We start from the raw sequence: 10,413 nt of genomic DNA on the forward strand, positions 1-10,413 counted from the left end.
TGTTAATTCATTACTTCTTACAAATTTTTAATTCAATAACATGGAAAACTTATCATATTCAAGCTTTAGTTAAAAAAAAAACATTGTTTTGCTTTTGTTCTTATCTTTTTTGTATCTTATTTTTCCTTTCTAGTTGATGTTTTCACGTGTTTGGGCCTTCTTCGATCATCTCCATCCACTCTCTGATTTTTCAACTTTTTCTCACATCATCCTTATTGATATTAATATAAACTTAGATGATCAGATAAATTCACTCTTTACACTCCTCTCTGACGACAAATTTGGAATTTCTGCTTCTGATCATCCGGGATGATGCATTATCATCCTTGTCGATTTGATCATCCTCTATTTTAATTATTTTTAATTGTCCTAGGCGATCTGCTTTGTCCTGGATAATCTTTACTATCCTTGCTCAATTATGGGAAATCGGCTTGTATAATCCACATGTTCATCCTGGATGATACACATGGAAACATGATTTAAATATTTTAAATTCGGCTGGTATGATCAATTATTGTGCATCATCCGAAATGATCCACCTAATTGTCCCGGACGATCTTCTTTTTTAATGTTCATTTAGCATGCCTCCTCAGAACGATTGCCTGTGTCTTATCATACCGGATGATATCTTATCTTCCTGGATAATACGACTGCTTTTTTACCAATCGGTCTGGATGCCAATAATGTACCTGATCGGCCTGAACAATTTTGGAATTTCCTGGACGATCGGGCCGATTCTTTATAAATTGAGAATTTCAGCCATTTTTTCTCACACCCTCTTCTTCCTTCAGGGTTATATTTGCTATTCTCGTGCTATTCTTGATCATGACTTGAGGAAAATGATCTTGCTATCCTTCTGGGAGTTCCTCGATGGCTACTCTGGACACTCAATTCACTGAGGTGGACGATCAAGCTGCCTACCAAAGATGCAAGACAACTAGAATCACTATCTCCTAGTCTATCAACCCGAATATTCTCTCATATCCAGTACTTGATCTATTTTCTCACATCTCCTTGTGTTACCTCCTTACACTCACTGTCCCTTTCAATTCTGAATTACTCTTTGAATTCTTCGCTAGTCTCCACATAAATTCTTATTTTACTTCTCTCGGATCTTATATGAATCGATATCCCATCGAGATTATATATAAAGACTGTGCCAAAATTTTGAAACTATCCATCATAGGGGACAAACTCAACACCCTATTTTGTGACCCTGATTACGATTAAGCTCCGGCCAACCATTTTTTATGAAACACCAATGCTCATTTTATCTTTGGAGAGACTAGCACCTTACTCAAAGATTCTAGGACAATCCAACGTGTCCTTCGCACCACTATCCTCCCAAAGCTGGTGATCACATTCATATTACTCCACTTCTCTCAATCACCACCTTCTATATTTTGGTCCATCATGAATTCAATGCCACCAACTTGATCTTTCATTACATCGAGCATTTAACTACGATTCGAGATCTTGGACATAGGAGGAATCCCAACCTTGCACTAGGACATATCATTGCATATGTTCTAGAATCAAAATACAATCTCCAATATCCTGCCCCACCCAACTATCAACCTACCTTCTACTCGAATAATTCCTTCAATGTTCTTCACAATACTCGTCTCCACCTAGGGGACTGGGAAGCGCAGGAGGCAGAGAAGGAGGAGGCTCCTACACCTGTTCCTGCACCAGTTCCACTTCGTCATCACTCTCAGCTGAATCAACTAGTGGAGTGATTCGACTAGTGGGAGGCCCAGTTCGAGAACTACATTGCTGCACAGGAGCAATAATATCTTAGGACATTATTCGCCTGCAGCACCAGCTTGACCAGGATCTGGCCTGATTTGGAGAGCAGTTTACCACCATTTCCAGTTACTTTCACCTTCCACCACCACCTCCACCTCCATCAGATGATCAAGGGCCATCTTTTTATTAGTCTTTTTTTATGTTGTAGTTTGTTTCTATTTTTAGTCTCTGCTTTATTTTATTTTCAGTCATTGCTTTATTTCTATTTCACTTTTTTCCTCCTTTTTATGATGTCAAAAGGGGGAGTAGTTAGTTTACTGGTTGCTTTATTGTTTGATTATATTGTTGGATAGTTAAACTGTGGTTGTTTCTTTTTACTGTTTCCTCTAAAACTCTTTCTGAACTACTTTAATTATTTTTGTGTTTGACATCATTAAAAGAGGGAGATTGTTGCATATCTGATTTCAAGAAATAGAATTTTTATGATAGCAAAGACATCTATTTCTCTATGACCGCCTTGACTACTAATATTTCATGTCCATAAGATCAAGACTGCAAATTGAACCAGCTCAATATTGGGTAGACTAGGTCTGAGTCATTTTTTACTTTTGCCCTTTTCTTGAGTGTTTTATAACAAATGTGGTTCTTGATGCTAAGTAACCTTGCACACACACTTTGAGAAAATTTCTGGCTGTTTCATAGAGTTTACTATTTTTGGTAATATCATTCGGGATGATATATAAATCATCCTGGATGATCTGTTCAAAAATAGAAACCCTAATTAGAGCAACCTAGTTAAGGTAGCCATCATTAAGCTTATCATCCTGGATGATATTCGTATCGGCCATGACGATAGGCTCAAATCAGAAAGAATTAGTTGCCAGATCTATTTAGGTATTCTTTATTTTTTGACATCATCCGTGATGATGCAGTATAATTATTCCTAAATTAATCTGATAATTAAGGAAAGAAATTAAGACTTGATTGATATGATCATATCATCCTGGATGATCTCAATATCGTCCGAGATGATCAGTTCAAAAACCTTAGTTATTCTTGGATGATCACATATCAAACAGTATCTATTCAGGATGATGTTCTGGATGATTTTCATGTATTTGAATAAAGCATCTGAGAAGATCATGAGATTAGCCTAGATGATCAAGCTATTTTTCAATTGTCCAGAAATCTATTCAGAGTGATGGTCTGGCCGATATTCTATGATTTGAACTAATCGTACAGGATGATATTTAATCAGCCTGGACGATATGAATAAAAACATTTTGATCATCTCAAATCGTCCTGGCTAATTGAGTATAATTTTGCACTAATCGTACAAGAAGATATTAATATTGTCCTTGATGATAAAATCGGCAAGTTACAATTAATGAGCAATTGCAAAGCTCTTCTATTTAAGAACACTTGTTCTACTCTTTAGATTGATTTTATTGCTTTCTTGACCAGAGAGAGCCAAAAGGAGAGGGAGAGAGAGGGAGAGAGAGAGGATCTTATGAGGGGTAGTTTTTGAGGGGTTTCACAAGGGTTGCTCCAAGCAATTAAGTATTCAAGTCATCTTCTCCGATCATCATCCCTTATTCTTGGAGGTTCAAGAGAGATTCACTTCAGCAATGGATCAAGGTTCTCTGCCTGCTTCAGGAGGAAATAAAAGGAGTTAGGTTCTTTGCCTCACCAGTGTCGATGGAAAGAAGTTTTGTAAAGGCTTCTCTACCTTGCTGTGGGAGCAAAAGGTGAGTCACTGAGTTCTAGTGCAATACTCGTAGGGCACCTCCCAGGAGTGGACATAGGTTGAGTTGACAGAACCACTATAAATATTTGAATTCTTTATTTATGTTTTTCTGCATTTAATTTTTGCACTTTGATTATCATTGTGGTGAATTTTGGATTGAGTTTATGTTTTGTTTGAAAGATTTTTAAGGATACTAATTCACCCCCCTCTTGGTTAGCTTTGAGCTAATTCATAAGGGCTTAACATTCCTAACAAACTTTCAAGACGGGCTTTGTACCATCTGATCCTCCACTATTTTAAGCATACTGTCACGATGTTGTTAGATAAAGCACAAAATTGCGAGATCAACTAAGCGGTCAAACGAGACCACAGAAAGGTCCAATCTAGACTATTGATCATAAAATTAATGGCTAGAAAAGATGTTCACTCGATATGAACTCCAGAAAAAATGCCCTAAAATGATAATCTTACTCGTTTGCATGGTATACTTAATCAAAATAAATAAAATTTTAAACATAATGTTCAGTCGATATGAACTCCAAAAAAATGCCCTAAAATGATAATCTTACTCATTTGCTTGGTATACTCAATCAAATTAAATAAAATTTTAAACATAGATTAAGCTAATGGTGGAGGAGGTCTAGAGGAACTTTCAAACCAAGTCTCACTGTTCGGGAGTCCTTGGAGAGAGAGAAAGAGCAAAAATCCCTTTTTCAAGAATTCCAAAACTCCTATAAATACTCTTAACCCTATGATGGATGGCTAGGATCAAATGAAGACTCAATTAGAAGAGAATTAGGCTTGATTTAGTCGGGGTTTGCATTAAGGTTAATTAGGAAACCTCCTGAGGCATTAAAAGGGCTAAAATAGACTTAAATAGGTTAAAATGGACCTAATAAGGGCTTGGTTTGACTGAGTCAAGGTTTGACTTGGTATACCTAGTCAATTAGGTCAAGGAGGATGGGGGTTTGATCCAAAGAAGGGTTTGAATTGAGTTGGATTTCATTTGAGCTCAAATGGTTCAATTAGTTCAACCTAGGTTGACCTGGTCAACCAGGTTAAACCAAGGAATGGGTCTGGACCAAATAGGTAGGGTCTAACCCATTGAGTCCAAGGGAGAAGGGAATTGAACCCAAGAAGCACTGATACTAATTTGAAACTAAGTAGATGGAGTTTGGGTCAATTTGGGTCAACCCAGGTTGACATAGTTAACCAGGTTGACCTAGAGCCCGGGTCTAAGCTCAGCAGATTTGATTTGACCCACTAAATATAAAGGAGGTAGTCTTGGGGCCTGGCTTGGTCAATTTGAACAAGTCAACCCTTTGAACCAGGATTTTGACAAATTTGAGGTCAACACCAGCATCATATCGAACGATCAATAAAGAGATCATTGGGAAAACCTTAGTTTATCCTGGATGATATGTTATTCAATTGATCTAATTGAATTATACTACTACACATAATATAGTAAAATTAGATTTGAAATTGAACTAATCATACCATACTATTATTTATCAATACTTTCAAAAGATAAGAAATAACCTAATCATATAATTTAATCAAAGTATCATATTGTATGATTATATTAATTCATTTAAAAATTATGATTTTTTAAGAGGCCACTTTATTAAGTTAATATTGTCTTGAGGGAGTTAAGGGGTGTGAGGAAATTCACTTAGTTTCTCTTGTTAGCTTGCACCTTGGGTCCTTCAATTATGTTAGTTGGAGCTCTTGGATAAGAGTTCTAGCAAGAAAAGTCTTTGAATGAAAAACTTACTAGCCTAGGAGGTTAGGGATTTGCATCTCTATCATACTGGGAGGCTGAAGGAGGGGTGGGATCTTTGTTGAAGTTAGTAGTTGGATGGATAACAACTTTACCATAGCGAGGAGATGAAGGAGGGATGATAAGTCTACCATAACAAAGTGTTAAAGTAGGGATGTCATCTCTACCATACTACGGAGCTAAAGGAGGGATGTCATCTCTACCATACTAAGGAGCTAAACGAGGGACTACATCTTTATTATAGAGAGGAGCTGAATGAGGGATGACATTTCCAATGTAGAGAGGAAATGAATGATGGATGACATCTCCACTATTGTGATGAGATGAAGGAGGGTAAGTATCTCGACCATTGTGAGGAGCTAAAGGAGGGATTGACACCTTCACTAGAGCAAGGTGTTAAAGGCTAGATAACATCTCTGCCAAGGGAACAGGCCAAACTAGGGAGATTCTTTCAAGTTTAAAAAGGTTATTCTCCACCTTGTAAGGGAGACGAGTTTCTCCACCTAGCTGTGAGCTAAAGGAGAGACACTTTAAGGCATACCTGAAAAAATGGATCTTTGGAGAGTAGACATAAGTCGATTTTGATTAAACAACTATAAATCTATTTTACATACTCTTTACTTTCTTACAATTTATTTTATTGCACTCTCATTTACTTTTAGTTATCTTTGTAAAAAAATAATTAGGTGATAAATCTCTCGTAAAAGTTTTATTTTGAAATTAAAAAGAATTTTTTTTTTTCTAAAAAATTCAAATAAAAAAAATCTCATTTATTCTTGGTTTTAGTTTGTATATTTCATTCTCTTAAATGCTCTCACATATCACATTTTATTTTAAGCAAAATATTTTTTAAATACCAATTAACCCCCCTCATTCTTGGTTTTCCATAAGAACTTTCAACATTCACGACGCTCCCACCATTAATAATAAATATGCATATTTTTTCATGACATAATATGCATTGAGAATATTTTTCCTCCAATACTTTATCTCACTCCTAATAACTTCTAAATAATTTATAACTCTAATATAAATATCATGCTAATTCTATATCTTCTCTTTAAATAAGAGTGTCTCATCCAAAACATCTTCAAAGACATTCCTCCTCAGGTATGTTACACTGACTCAAAAATAATATTTAGTTCTTGCACTAATGAAACATGTCACACATTTTATGATATTTAAAATTGGTAATATCTAAAATACTTTAGAAGTCCCTAGTATTTTATGTTCCACTAGTTACAGGGCTAGGACAAGTTGTAGGTCATTATGTAGGGGTAAACATGGGTTGACTTGTATATATAGTGTTAAACATTTTTTTTCCCAGAATAAGTGTTGCAATCTAGGATCTCTAGTCTATGATTTTGATGATACAAATATTATTGATTGAATTGTTACTTTTCTCATTAAATATGTTAGATATTACTTTTGTCTATGAGCGCTAACGTTGTAGGTATGACATACACCACTGAAGGCTATCAAAAGCATAAGAATGGATAGAATAGGAATGATAAGGAACAAAGTCTGCAATTTTATTTTTCTTTATTTTTTATTTCTTGAGTCTGTCCACATAAGAGTTTACATAATTTGGAAACTGTGCACACACACACAGGGGGGTGATACGACTTTTAAAAGTTAAAATTTTTGGTACTAATAATACTGTATGACTTATAATCATACTATATGATCAATATATAAAGAATGGGCTTAACAGCTAATTAAAAATTTAGTTTATGTGAACTAATTGTACTGTACGCTTTGTTATGATCTGAAAACCCTAGCCACTAGAATAATTTAAATAAGATTTCCAAATTTGATTTTTGAACTAATTATATTGTATGATGAGAATTGTACCATATGAATATTTAAAATCTTGCTAAAATTAACCTCCATGATTAGTCAATCAAATCATGGTTTAGGTAATGATAGCCAATCATTCTATATGATATTGATCATACCAAATGATTAGCGAAGATAAAATTTAGTCGTCCTAAATATTGTACCAAAAAACCTTGATTTTTAAAATAATCATATCGTACAATACTAATATCATAGTAGATGGACTTCTTGAAATCAACTAATTATACTCTACGATAAGACCAGTACGTTATGATTTTTAGTCATCCCAAAAATAGTCTTGTACGAATACACCTGATTAGGGTTCTTCTTTTATCTAGTTTGTTAGTGCTTTGGTTTCTATGTTTGTATTGGTCTTCCTTTATGTACTTTGTTCTATTTAGTATTTTCCTTATTTCATCCTTTTTGTGATGTTAAACGGAGAAGTAGTGAGTTGTAATTTTCTTATGTTGTAATCTAGGATCCCTAGTCTGTGATTTTAAAGATGACAATTAATTTTGATTGAATTATTACTTTCTTCCTTGAATATTATATATGTTATTTTTTTTCTGTGAGCACTATTATTTAAGGTAAAATATACACTGCTCAAGACTGCTGAAGAATTAAGACTTGGTATAATAGGATGTGAAAGAGTCTGTAATTTGTATTCTTTTTTTCATTTTTTATTTCTTGAGTCTAGGCACAAAAGAGTATATGCAAATTGATTGATCATGCACACACATAGGGGGACACATTTTTTTAATTAAAATTTTTTAAAAGACAAATTGTACTGTACAATTTTTGTTCGTACTGTACAATCTGTTATCTGAGAATTGACTTAACGGCTAATTGAAAGGCTAGTTTCTAAGAAATAATCATATTGTACGATATTGATCGTATTGAACTATTTGTTTTGATAAAAAAAAACTAGCCGCTAGATTAACTTAAGTATGATTTTGAATTTTGGCTTTTAAATGATTTGTACTATACGAATATAATCGTACTGTATGATTATTTAAAATCTTGCTTAAATTAACCCCATAATTAGGCAAATAAAATATGGTTAATTAATGATTTTTTATTCATATTGTATGATCCTTATCATATTGTATGAAGAACTGAGATGGAATTCGATCATCCTATAGATCATACTAGAGGAACAAAAATTTTTGTTCTAATCAAACGGGATTATATTAATATCATACTAGACAAACGACTTGAAATTAACTAATCATATTGTATAAAGTATACACCATGGGATGATTATTTTTTTGAGGGAATGCATATAGCAAAATATTATTAAAAAGAAATACAAATGAAACTAAGTGATTGTTCCACAATCACAGTCCTCCTTGAGTAACAAGGAAAATGTAAGAGGAACATTATTACAATTGAGACTATCCCAAAAAAAATCTAAGGAGCAAGCGTAATTAGCACAGTAATCAGCTAATTTATTGTTATTTCTATTGACAGAGTTGAAGAAAACCTGATTGAATTCGGTAATAAATGAGAAGTCCAAGTTGTCGAGTTCTTCTTCAAATCCTGCATGCTTATTTTAGATTTTACTGAAAAAATCTATAATATTTTTATTGTCACCTTCTATTATGATTCCTTTGAAATCATATCTCTCTTGAAGCATAAAATCCTTTACTGATAAGATGGGTTTCATTTCCATTTGGGCTGAATCCCAATGCTTATGTTTGATACCAAAAGCACAAAGAAATCTACCTTTATGATCGCGTAGAACTCCGCCTATTCCAGCATCATAGTTATTTTTAACAGCAGCATCTATATTCAATTTAACCCATTCGGTTGGAGGAGGAAACCAATGGCTTAACAACTGTTGTTGACCTCATTATTCGAGGTCAATTTCCCTATAATTTGACTCTAGTACCTAGGTTTTTCGTAGCCTAGTGTAGATGTCGCACCCGTAGGATTTCTCTTAGGTGGACACCCATTGACGTAGCATCGACTCGAACCTATCTTTCAATTGAATCAAAATCAGTTTAATCCAGATTTTAATTCAACTCCAAACGAACTCAAACCAAGCTCGATTAATGATTCGTCGATGTCGATCGACTCAATTTGATATGATCGAATTTATTTTTCGATCAAATTAATACATCATTAGGCTCAAATCAATTCACCTCGACTTAATCAAATTCAAATCTTTATAAATGAGATAAAGTTAGTACATCAAAAATATTTTTATTTTAAAATTAACTCAAAATATTTATTTTAAATTATCAATTATTTACTAATTAATCTCTAAATCAATTTGAAATATAAATTAACTCTTGAACTCTTCTTTAAGTTGTGATTAATCTAAGCCGTTCAAATTTAAAATATAATAAAAGTAAGTATGAGATTCAAGTGCCTTTTAGGCTGGTTCAAACCAGCACCCATGACCCATCTCCTCTATACAATTCGCGAACCATCCAGCAGTTCGCACTCCCTCACGATCTCCATTCGCACAGAAGAAACGAACTCTCACATTGGCTTCTCTCTGTAATCCCGAATTCCTCCAACCCACACGCCTCAAGCTTTCTTCTCCCCCCCAGATGGAACCATCCCCAGCAGTTTGCCAACTGCCCTGATCCCGTATCCTTAAGTTCCGAACTGCTCCTCTCATACACGCTCTCCTTCTCCCACTCTCTACAGTTCATGAAATCAGCCCCTCTTCCTCTGGATTTGAACAACTCTTTCCATTCATGGAGTTCATTAACTCCTCTCCTACTTCAGTTCGCAAAAGCCAAAACCACATTGGCAAGCCTCCTCTTCGGAATTCTCTCACGTGAGAAGTGTAGTTCCGAAGCCCCTTGCACGTCGCTTCCTCCCTGTTCACAAATCCCAAGCGAAAAACTCCCCAGCCCGCCTCCTCTCAGTTGGTAAGGAACTCCAAAAGGCGAATTCCCCTGGTTTTCGCCTCTTACCAGATCGCAAATCCTCCATCACCTCCCTATGTCGCAAGAAGCCCATGAACTGATCACCTCAGAGCAGTTCACGAGATCGAATGCTCCCTTTCTCTCTGTTCATTCGCACGAAGCCCAGGCCTCTTCCGTTGCCTGCCCTAGCCTCTGACCACTTGTGTAGGTATATCTTTTCCATTCTCTTCTTTTTCCCATATCTTTAATTGATTTCATTCACTTAAATAAAATTTTGAAAATTATAAGTGTGAAGTTTATTTGATAAATCTGAAACAAAATTATTCTTTTTCTCTTGATATTTAGCTAAGTAATAAGTAGTTGTAGTTGTTATTCTTCTTTTAAATTTTTTCATCAATGGTTGCATCATTTCT

Source organism: Dendrobium catenatum, unplaced genomic scaffold (genome assembly GCF_001605985.2).
Source record: "Dendrobium catenatum unplaced genomic scaffold, ASM160598v2 fragScaff_scaffold_1220, whole genome shotgun sequence".
In the NCBI taxonomy this organism is placed as follows: Eukaryota; Viridiplantae; Streptophyta; class Magnoliopsida; order Asparagales; family Orchidaceae; genus Dendrobium; species Dendrobium catenatum.